This window comes from Pinus tabuliformis, chromosome 2_2 (genome assembly GCF_031772625.1).
Source record: "Pinus tabuliformis cultivar Carrire ecotype Pingquan chromosome 2_2, CPIR1, whole genome shotgun sequence".
NCBI lineage: Eukaryota > Viridiplantae > Streptophyta > Pinopsida > Pinales > Pinaceae > Pinus > Pinus tabuliformis.
The window spans coordinates 139,915,226-139,925,528 of record NC_142300.1 but is presented as its reverse complement, the minus strand read 5'-3'; the positions used below and the strand labels follow the sequence as shown (position 1 = coordinate 139,925,528).

Below are 10,303 nucleotides of genomic sequence, written 5' to 3'. Positions count from 1 at the left end.
CTACCCTTCCATCCCTTTTGTTGACAGCATGCTCCTAGCCTTAATTGGCTGGGTCGTGGCTCTGGCACTGTTACTTTGAAAAAATTAGAGTGCTCAAAGAAAGCTTATGCTCTAAATACATTAGCATGGAAAAACGTGATAGGAGTCTGGTCCTATTGTGTTGGCCTTCGGGATCGGAGTAATGATTAATAGGGACTGTCAGGGGCCTTCGTATTTCATTGTCAGAGGTGAAATTCTTGGATTTATGAAAGATGGACCACTGTGAAAGCATTTGCCAAGGATGTTTTCATTAATCAAGAATGAAAGTTTAGGGCTCAAAGACGATCAAATACCGTCCTAGTCTCAACCATAAACGATGCCGACCATGGAACGACAGATGTTTCTCTAAGGACTCCGCCAGCACCATTTGAGAAATTAGATTGTTTGGGTTCCGGGGGGGAGTATGGTCGCAAGGCTCAAAATTAAAGGAATTGACAGAAGGGCACCACTAGGAGTGGAGCTTGTGGCATAATTTGACTCAACACGGGGAAACTTACTAGGTACAGACATACTAAGGATTGACAGATTGAGAGCTCTTTCTTGACTCTGTGGGTGGTGGTGCATGGTTGTTCTTAGTTGGTGGAGTGATTTGTCTTATTAATTCTAATAACAAACATGACCTCAACCTACTAACTAGCTACGTGGAGGTTCCCTTTCGTGGCCAACTTCTTAGAGGGACTATAGCCATTTAGGGCATGGAAGTTTGAGGCAATAAAAAGTCTGTGATGCCCTTAGATGCTCTGGGCCGCACATGCACTACACTGATGCAACCAATGAGTTTTTCTTCTTGGTTCGAGAGGATCAGGAGACCTTCTCAAATTGCATCATGATGGGGATAGACCATTGAAATTATTGGTCTTCAACGAGGAATTCCTAGTAAGCACATGTCATCAACTCATGTTGACTATGTCCCTACCCTTTGTACACACGCCCATCGCTCCTACCGATTGAATGATCCTGTGAAGTGTTCGGATTGCATCGACGATGGTGGTTCACCACCATCAACTTCGTGAGAAGCTCATTGAACCTTATCATTTAGAGGAAGGAGGGTTTGAAACAAGGTTACTGTAGGTGAACGTATGGTAGGATCATTGATAGTAGGGGTTTTCTTTTTTGGTTCAGGATGGATGGGTTTTGATTGTTATGTGGTACTTTGTGGTGTTTCTCTAGGGGAGCGGGTTTGGTGTTTGGTGGGAACATTGTTGGTTTCTTGTCTTGAGGTAATGCTTGTTTTTTCATGTGTGTGCTTGCAAGCCATGCTTGTGCTTGTCCCACCCATCCTTTGTTTTTCTTTCACCCAATGTGTTTCTGTAGGGGGTTCGGAAGCTTGTTTCTTTGGAGCCCTTCTGATGATCTATTCAGCTAGGCATAGTTGCCACAATTGAGGTGCTTGGGAAATATGATGGATAAATTTAGATTCATTCATAGAGGTGGTGTTCAGTCTTTTGATCGTTGGAAGGCATGGGCCAAGGGTGTGGGCCTCCATAGTTGGTCCTCTCGAAATGGCAGCAGTGGTTGATGTGTTGCTTGGGTGAGCTTTTTTCTGGTGGTTGGGTTGAGGGAGTGGTTACGTGTCGCTAGTAGCTCAAACCTTCCATGAGGGGAAACTGTCAGGTTGGGGTCAATAAGGGATGGATGAAGAGCAGTTCAACCCATTGGGCTAGCCACCCTAGTCCTCTTGACTGTTCCTTGATATGCTCTTGCAGAAGGGTTGGGTGTCTAGGTAAAGAAAAACCACTCCCTTGATCTGAGCTCCATCAAGATCCCAATTTTCCCTTCCAATGGGCATGAGGGTGGAAATATTATCTCATGCCTTTGCCATCAAGGGAATTCCTCGTCCTCTCGTGATCCACTCCCCCTTTAAGGAAAGAAGTAGGGAGTTGTGTCTTTGTTCCTCCCTTTAGATTGTGGGTTTCTTATGGGACTCGATCATTTCTTTGCTTCGCGGTGTGCACTTTGCGGACATCCCTCTCTATAGTGGCCTTGCACCATCGATGTATTTTGTGGCCTGTGGCTTTCTCTGGCACTGAGTGTCGACCCCGTTGACTTTCTCGTTGGAAAGGTTGTTGGGTGTTTTGTACATGGATGGGTACAATAGCGGGGTGGGTTTGTTAGTAGTCTATTTGTCATTTGAAGCCTTGTGTTGTGTTGGAGGGGTTGTTTACCTCTCAGTAATGTGCTCTAGACACTAGTCTCAACGTGGCTCCAGTCACTGGTTTAGGTTGTGATTTATTCGCTTGGTTTTTTGATTGTTGTTTGTTATGTTGTAAGATAGAAAGGGTGTCGTGTTGTAATGTATGTGGGAGGGTGTGAAGGGTGGGATTCTTTTTTATTGGGTGCCTTGTTTGATTTCTTCTTGGTTATTCGACATCTACTCAGCGTTTTGTTGAGCTTCTCTCTTTTCTTGGGATTTTTGTTTCTTTGGTGTTGTTTTCTTCCCTTCTTCATTTTCTCCCTAGCTTTATGGATAAGAGGTGGGACTATTGTGGATTGGTGTTCAGGAAGGGCGAAAAGTAGTGCGAGTTCCTAGGGTGGCCACCCTAGTCCTTCTCAATCGCCGTCACCTGTAGTTCCCCCCTTTTTGTAAAGGAACGGGGTTTGGGAAGCTTGTTCTCTATTTGAGCCTCCCCTTGTGAGTTGGCAGCCATGCTTGATATCTCTTGCTTTCATGTTTTTTTCTTCCCTTCTTACTTTTGACCCCTAGATTTACGGAGAAAAGGTGGGATTATTGTTGATTGGTGTTTAGGAAGGACAAAAAGCAGTGCAAGTTCTGGGGGTGGCCACCCTAGTCCTTCTCGATCATCATCCCCTATAGTTCCCCCTTTTTTACAAAGGCACAAGTTTGGGGAAGCTTGTTCTCTATTTGAGCCTCCCCTTGTGAGCTGGTAGACACATTTGATATCTCTCTTTCTTTCATGTTGTTTTCTTCCCTTCTTCCTTTTGGCCCCTAGCTTTACGGAGAAAAGGTGGGATTGTTGTGGATTGGTGTTCGGTAAGGACAAAATGCAGTGTGAGCTCCCAGGGTGGCCACCCTAGTCCTCCTCAATCACCAGCCCCTACTGTTCCCCCCTTTTTTCCAAGGCACGGGGTTGGGGAAGCTTGTTCTCTGTTTGAAGCCTCCCCTTGTGAGCCAATAGCCACAGTTGATATCCCTTTCTTTCATGTTTTTTTCTTCCCTTCTTCCTTTTGGCCCCTATCTTTACGGACAAAAGGTGGGATTGTTGTGGATTAGCGTTCAGGAAGGATGAAACGTAGTGCGAGCTCCTGGAGTGGCCACCCTAGTCATTCTTGATCGTTGTCCCCTTCAATTCCCCCCTTTTTGTGAAGGCACAAGGCTCGAGAGGTTTGTGCTTTGATTGAGCCTCCCCTTGTGAGTCGGTAGCGACATTTGATCTCTATTTCTTTCACCTTGTTTTCTTCCCTTCTTCCTTTTGGTCCCTAGCTTTATGGAGAAAAGGGGGAATTGTTGTAGACTGGTGTTCAAGAAGGATTAAAAGAAGTGCGAGCTCTTGGGGTGGCCACCCTAGTCCTTTTCGATTCCTGTTCCATGCATTTTCCCCTTTTATGCAAGGGCATGGGGATTAGGGAGATTGTTCTATGTTTGAGCCTCCTCCTATGAGTGGGGTAGACACCTTTGTTTCTCTTTCTTTCATGCTTTTTTCTTCCTTTCCTCCTTTTGGCCCTTAGCCTTACATTTTTTGTGGGTGGTGCCCTTATTCAATGTTGTGGTGGATGTTTCGGTAATACCTGGAAATGACTCTCGGCAACAAATATCTCGGCTCTTGTTATGATGAAGAATGTAGAGAAATGTGATACTTAGTGTGTATTGCAGAATCACATGAATCATTGAGTTTTTGAATGCAATTTGTGCCTGAGGCCTCGGTTGAGGGCATGTATGTCTAGGCATCACATCCCATTGAAACACGCTCCCTGCAATATGTTAGGGAGAAGTGGAGTTGATCGTCTGTGCCCAATGTGGTGCAGTTGGCTAAAATACCTCAAGTGATGTTTCATGGCGTGCGTCAATGAGTGGTGATCTTGTCCCCTTGGATGGGCAGTCAGTGTTAGTTGATGCGGGCTTTGTGTGGCATCGCTCGAACTTGCTTTTCTCTCTCTTGTCCTCCCATCAGTTAGGGAAAATTTAGCTCCAAATTTGTGACCTCGGCTTAGGTGAGAACACCCACTGAGTTTAAACATAGAATTAAGCATTGCAAAATAAACTTACAAGGATTCCCCTTGTAGCGGCGAGCGAACCAGGAAGAGACCAGCATGAAAATCAGGTAGCAGCGTCACTTGAATTGTAGTCTGTAGAAGCGTCCTCAGAGGTGGACCTGGGCCAAGTCCCTTGGAAGGGGGTGCCTGAGAGGGTGACAGCCTCATTAGGCCGAGACCCTGCCGCATCACGAGGCATTGTCGGTGAGTCAGGTTGTTTGGGAATGTAGCCCTAATTTGGTGGTAAATTTCGTCCAAGGCTAAATATGGGTCAAAGACCGATAGTGAACAATTACCACAAGGGAAAGATGAAAAGGACTTTGAAAAGAGAGTTAAAGAGTGCTTGAAATTGCAAGAAGGGAAGTGGATGGAGGTTGTTAATGCATCTCAGTCAGATGTGGAACGACTCAGGCTGGTCCGCCGCTTGACTTGAGGTGCAAACCAACACGGGCTGCTGCATCGTCACAAACATGGGTGGATTAATGCCTGTTGGTTTGCCATTGTGGTGATCGAGGAAAAAAGCGTGCACCCTTGTGGTGGTCTGTGTGCACCTGCGTGCTCATGGTGTTGGTTGGTGGGCTTTCCATTCGACCCTTCTTGAAACACGGACCAAGGAGTCTAACATGTGTGCCAGTTGGTGGGTTTGAAAACCTGTGAGGTGCAAGGAAGCTGATGGGCGACATCCCATCTCTAGGGAGGTGCATCATTGACTGACCTTGAGCTTATCAGAAGGGTTCGAGTGCGAGCACACCTATTGGGACCTGAAAGATGGTGAACTATGCCTGAGCAGGGTGAAGCTAGAAGAAACTCTGGTGGAGGCTCGTAGAGATACTTACGTGCAAATCAATCGTATGACTTGGGTATAGGGGTGAAAGACTAATCGAACCATCTAGTAGCTGGTTTCCTCTGAAGTTTACCATAGGATAGCTGGATCTCACGCATGAGTTTTATTGGGTAAAGTAAATGATTAGAGGCATTGGGGGCATAACGCCCTCAACCTATTCTCAAACTTTAAATAGGTAAGAGGGTTCGGCTACTCCATTGAGCCACACCGTGGAATTGAGAGCTCCAAGTGGGCCATTTTTGGTAAGCAGAATTGGCAATGCAGGATGAACCGAAAGTCAAGTTACGGTGCTGAATTGCATGCTAACCTAGATCCCACATAGGGTGTTCGTTGATTAAGACAATAGGACGGTGGTCATGGAAGTCGAAATCCACTAAGGAGTGTGTAACAAGTCACCTGCCGAATCAACTAGCCCCAAAAATGGATGGCGTTGAAGCATGAAAATTATACTCAACCATTGGAGCAATTTCCTAGCTTCGATGAGTAGGAGGACATGGGGGTCGTTGAGAAACCTTGAGTGTGAGCTTGGGTGGTGCAGATCTTGGTGGTAGTAGCAAATATTCAAATGAGAACTTTGAAGGCTGAATTGGGGAAAGGTTCCATGTGAACAACACTTGGACATGGGTTAGTTGATCCTAAGAGATGGGAAAGCCTTGTATCAAGGGTGCAATCTGCACGAGCACCGAAAGGGAATCAGGTTAATATTATCAATCCACGACATGGCAGCGAGCGACAATGTTAGGAAATTTGGAGACGTCGTCGGGGGCCCTGGGAAGAGTTATCTTTTCTTTTTAACAGCTTTCCCACCCTAGAATCGGTTCACTCAGAGATAGGGTCCAGCAGCTAGAAGAGCATCGCACATTTTGCAGTGTCCGGTGCACCCTCTGTGGCCCTTGAAAATCTGGAGGAATGAGTATCGTTCATGCCCAGTCATACTCATAACCACATCAGGTCTCCAAGGTGAACAACCTCTGGTTAATAAAACAATGTAGGTAACAAAAGTCGGCAAAATAGATCCGTAACTTAGGGAAAAGGATTGGCTGTGAGGGCTGGGCCTAAAGGTCTGCACCCTAAACTTGTGGGCTATTAGTAGTCTGCTTGAGCTGCTCTCGCAGCGACGACGGGTAGTTGCATGCCGATTGGGCTACCAGCGTAGAATTCCCCCTATAAGGAGCTTTTCCCTAGGCGTCGAATAGTCAACTCAAAACTAGTACGGACAAGGGGATTCAACTATTTAATTAAAACAAAGCGTTGCAATGGTCCCTATGGATGCTGACACAATGTGATTTATTCCTAGCGCTATGAATGTTAACGTGAAGAAATTCAACCAAACACGGGTAAACGATAGGAGTAACTATGACTCTCTTAAGGTAGCCAAATGCCTCATCATCTAATTAGTGACATGCATGAATGGATTAACTAGATTCCCACTATCCCTATCTACTATCTAGTGTAACCATAGCCAACGGAGCAGGCTTGGTAGAATCAGCGGGGAAAGAAGACCCTGTTGAGATTGACTCTAGTCCGACTTTGTGAAATGACTTAATAGGTGTAGAACAAGTGGGAGTCGTTTTTGGTGCAAGTGAAATACCACTACTTTTAACGTTATTTTACTTATTACGTGGGGTGGAGATAGGGCACTGCCCCTGTTTTTGGCCTTAAGGCACGTTTTAGCGGGTCGATCCTGGTAGAAAACATTATCAGGTGGGGAGTTTGGCTGGGGCGGCACATCTGTTAAAATATTATGTAGGTGTCCTAAGATGAGCTCAATGAGAATAGAAATCTCATGTGGAACAAAAGGGTAAAAGCTCATTTGATTTTTATTTTTAGTACGAATACAAACCATGAAAGCGTGGCCTATCGATCCTTTAGATTTTTAGAATTTGAAGCTAGAGGTGTCAGAAAAGCTACGACAGGGATAATTGGCTTGTGGCAGCCAAGTGTTCATAGCAAAATTGCTTTCTGATCCTTCAATTTCAGCTCTTCCTATCGTTGTGAAGCAGAGTTCACCAAGTGTTTGATTGTTCACCCACCAATAAGGAACGTGAGCTGGGTTTAGACCATCATGAGAGAGGTTAGTTTTACCCTACTGATGAACCACACCACAATAGTAATTCAACTTAGTATGAGACAAATTGTTGATTCACACAATTGGTCATCGCACTTGGTTGAAAATCCAGTGGCGTGAAGCCACCATGTGCTTGATTATGACTGAATGCCTCTAAGTTAGAATCCATGCTAGAAGCGGTGCATTTCACTCTTCAACTGTATCTTGACCCGCAGTAGGGGCGTCGCTTTGTCACCTACAGGGGCCTGTGTCATTTGCAAACTGCAACCGTGAAGCATCTCAGTCGGGGCAGCTTTGAAGTCCAATTCCAAACGGTCGTTGAGAAGAATCCTTTGCAAATGACTTAAATATGCGGCGAGGTATCGTAAGTGGCAGAGTGGCCTTGCTGCCATGATCCACTGAGATTCAACACTTGGTCACCTCGATTCAGAGCTTCTTTCTTGTCACAAACAAATCCGGACAACCCTCATGCTCTCGCGCCTTTTCCTCTTTCTCCAAACGACAATTTTTATTGCTTGGGGGCAGGAAATTTGGGGTTTCCATGCCGCGACGAAAAATGCACCAAAGACTTGGAAAATTTGGGTTTCCATGTCATACTCTGGCACTCAAAATTTTGTGGTTTCCATGTCATGCCCCGATGCCCAAAATTTGGGGTTTCCACGTCGCGACGAAAAGGGCGCCCAAGCATGGGAAAAATTGATGTTTCCATGCCGCTCCCCATCGCCCAAAATTTGGGGTTTCCACACAGCACCTAAAATTTGGGGCTTCCGCCCAACGCAAAAAAAATTTGGTTTCCATGTCACGCCCAAAATTTGAGATTTCCACCCAGCGCCTAAAATTTGGGGCTTCCGCCTAGCACAAAAAAAATTGGGCTTTCCATGTCGCGCCCAAAATTTGGGGTTGCCACCTGGCACCTAAAACTTGGGGTTTCTGGCTGGTGCAAAAAAATTTGGGGTTTCCATGTCACGCCAAAAATTTGGTGTTTCCATGTCGCACCCAAATTTGGGGTTTCCACCTGGCACCTAAAATTTGGGGCTTCCGCCTGGTGCAAAAAAATTGGGGTTTTCATGTCGTGCCCAAAATTTGGGGTTTCCAAGTCGCGCCCCCGCACCCAAACTTGCGGAAACTTGGGGTTTCCATGTCACGCCATGACCAAAACTAGTAGCACCCAAGCCTGGGGAAACTTGGGGTTTCCATGTCATGCCCTAGTGCCCAAGCCTGGGAAACTTTGGGTTTCCATGTCGAGTCACGACCGAAACCAGCAGCGCCCAAGCCTGGGGAAACTTGGGGTTTCCATGTCGCACTCTTGCACCCAAGCCTGGGAGACCTGGGGTTTCCATGTCGCACCATGGCCGAAACCGGTGGTGCCCAAGTCTGGGGAAACTTTGTGTTTCCATGTCCCGCCCTTGATGGAACCACGGGTTTCGACATTTTATGACACAATGGAAACACGGGGTTATCAAAAATGCCCCAATGCGGGGAACTTGAGGTTTCCATGTTGATGCAAACTAGCTCGCAAGTTTGGAGAACTCGGGGTGTTTCAAAACCACTGCCCAAGTCTGGGGAACTCACGGTTTCCATGTCGCGGTGCAGCCGGAACCACCGACAAAAACCAACCAAGTCTGGGAAACCTTGGGTTTCCATGTCGCGACACACCTTGAATCGCCCAAGAGTTTGTAGAACATCAGATTTCCATGTCGTGGGGTGATGAAAAGCTGCCAAAGTCCACGGAACTCAGGCTATCCATTTTGTGGCATGATGGAAACAGCTACCCAAGTCAGTGGACACACAGGGTTTCCATTTCGCGTCACGAAAAAAATTGCTACCCAAGTCTAGGAAACGCGGGATTCAAATGTCGCTCGCGCTGTGGCTAAAAATATCACCCAAGTTTGGGGAGCTTCAGGTTTTGATGTCATCACAAAACAGGGAACGACTTCCAAAGTCTACCAAACACAGGGCTTTCCGTTCCGTGATATCACGGAAACTGCCTAATTATAGGAAACTCGGGGTCTTCCATATCCCACCACGACAGAAATTGTGACCTCAATGTAGAGAACTTAGGTTTCCATGCCACAGAATGATATAGAACCACCCAAGTCTATGGAACCTGGGGGCTTCTATTTTGTGGCATGAGGGAAACTGCCTAATTCCGAGAACCTCTGGGGTCTCCATCTCCCGCCCGGGTGAAAACCGCTACCCCGGTGTGGGGAACTAGGGTTTCCATGTCGTACCACGACTGAAAACACCCAAATTTCTGGAACTCATGGTTTGCATGTTGTAGAACGATGAAGAACTACCCAAGTCTTGCGAACTCGGGGTTTCCATTTCACGGCGGGGTGGAAACGGCTTGCTTGGTCTATCTTTCAAACTTGGGGTTTCCATGCCTCGTTGCAACGAGAGTTGTCCAAGTGTCGGGAAAGTGGTGTTACCCAAGTGCATGAAATCTAGGGTTTTCATGTCCCATCATGCTGGAAACCTCTACCATGTATGGCGGGGAGGGGGGGGGGGGGGCTGGGGTGTCTGGTATTCGAGTCAGGAGCACCTGAGAGAGTCGAAAGACTAGGCCCGTAGTACGGGTACCCGCGTTTGGTTATATGCAACTAAGGTGAACGCTCGGTTATATGCGAAGACTTGGAACAACATTCGCTTATGTGTGACGGTGATAGGTGTACTCATAGTGGGTGCGTCGTATTGGGAAGGGTGCACGCCCCTTGATACATGCACGATGGGTGAGTCACTAGCAGAAGGCACGCGGGTGACCCTTGTTGGGTGCCCGAATGAAAGAGGTGACCATGTGTGGACAAGTTAGGACACGGGCAGGTGTGCGACGTGCGGTGATGGGTGTAATCAGCGAAGTGTTGGAGTTAACCCATGGGTGCGATGATGCACACGAAGGGACGTGGTGGTTCGTTGGAATGGGGTGTGTCGAGGTTATGTGGCAAGTCCGCCAAGCCTTGTTATCCCTAAGAGACATGACCCTTAGGTGAAAGGATATGTATAAGTAAGGAGGATGGCATTTCAAAAAGGGACATCAAACTCAGAATTCCACATCGCAGAACAAGTCCAAAGGAAGGAGTTGGGAAAAAACAGAAGGAAGAGAAGGATGTGGGTAAGAGGGCCACACTAATGGGAAGATTATA

The 10,303-nt window shown here is 46.8% G+C and overlaps 2 non-coding genes and 1 pseudogene across 2 annotated transcripts; all 3 read left to right on the top strand.

Annotated features, from left to right (window-relative positions):
- LOC149191738 (18S ribosomal RNA) overlaps window positions 1–1,133 on the top strand; it is a 1,331-nt pseudogene extending 198 nt beyond the window's left edge.
- A 2,661-nt stretch (window positions 1,134–3,794) lies between these two features.
- Window positions 3,795–3,948, top strand: LOC149191737 (5.8S ribosomal RNA). The gene has a single exon (XR_016255340.1). It is a non-coding gene; the product is annotated as a 5.8S ribosomal RNA (ribosomal RNA).
- A 247-nt stretch (window positions 3,949–4,195) lies between these two features.
- On the top strand, window positions 4,196–7,593 carry LOC149191736 (25S ribosomal RNA). The gene has a single exon (XR_016255228.1). It is a non-coding gene; the product is annotated as a 25S ribosomal RNA (ribosomal RNA).
- The last annotated feature ends 2,710 nt before the right edge of the window (window positions 7,594–10,303 follow it).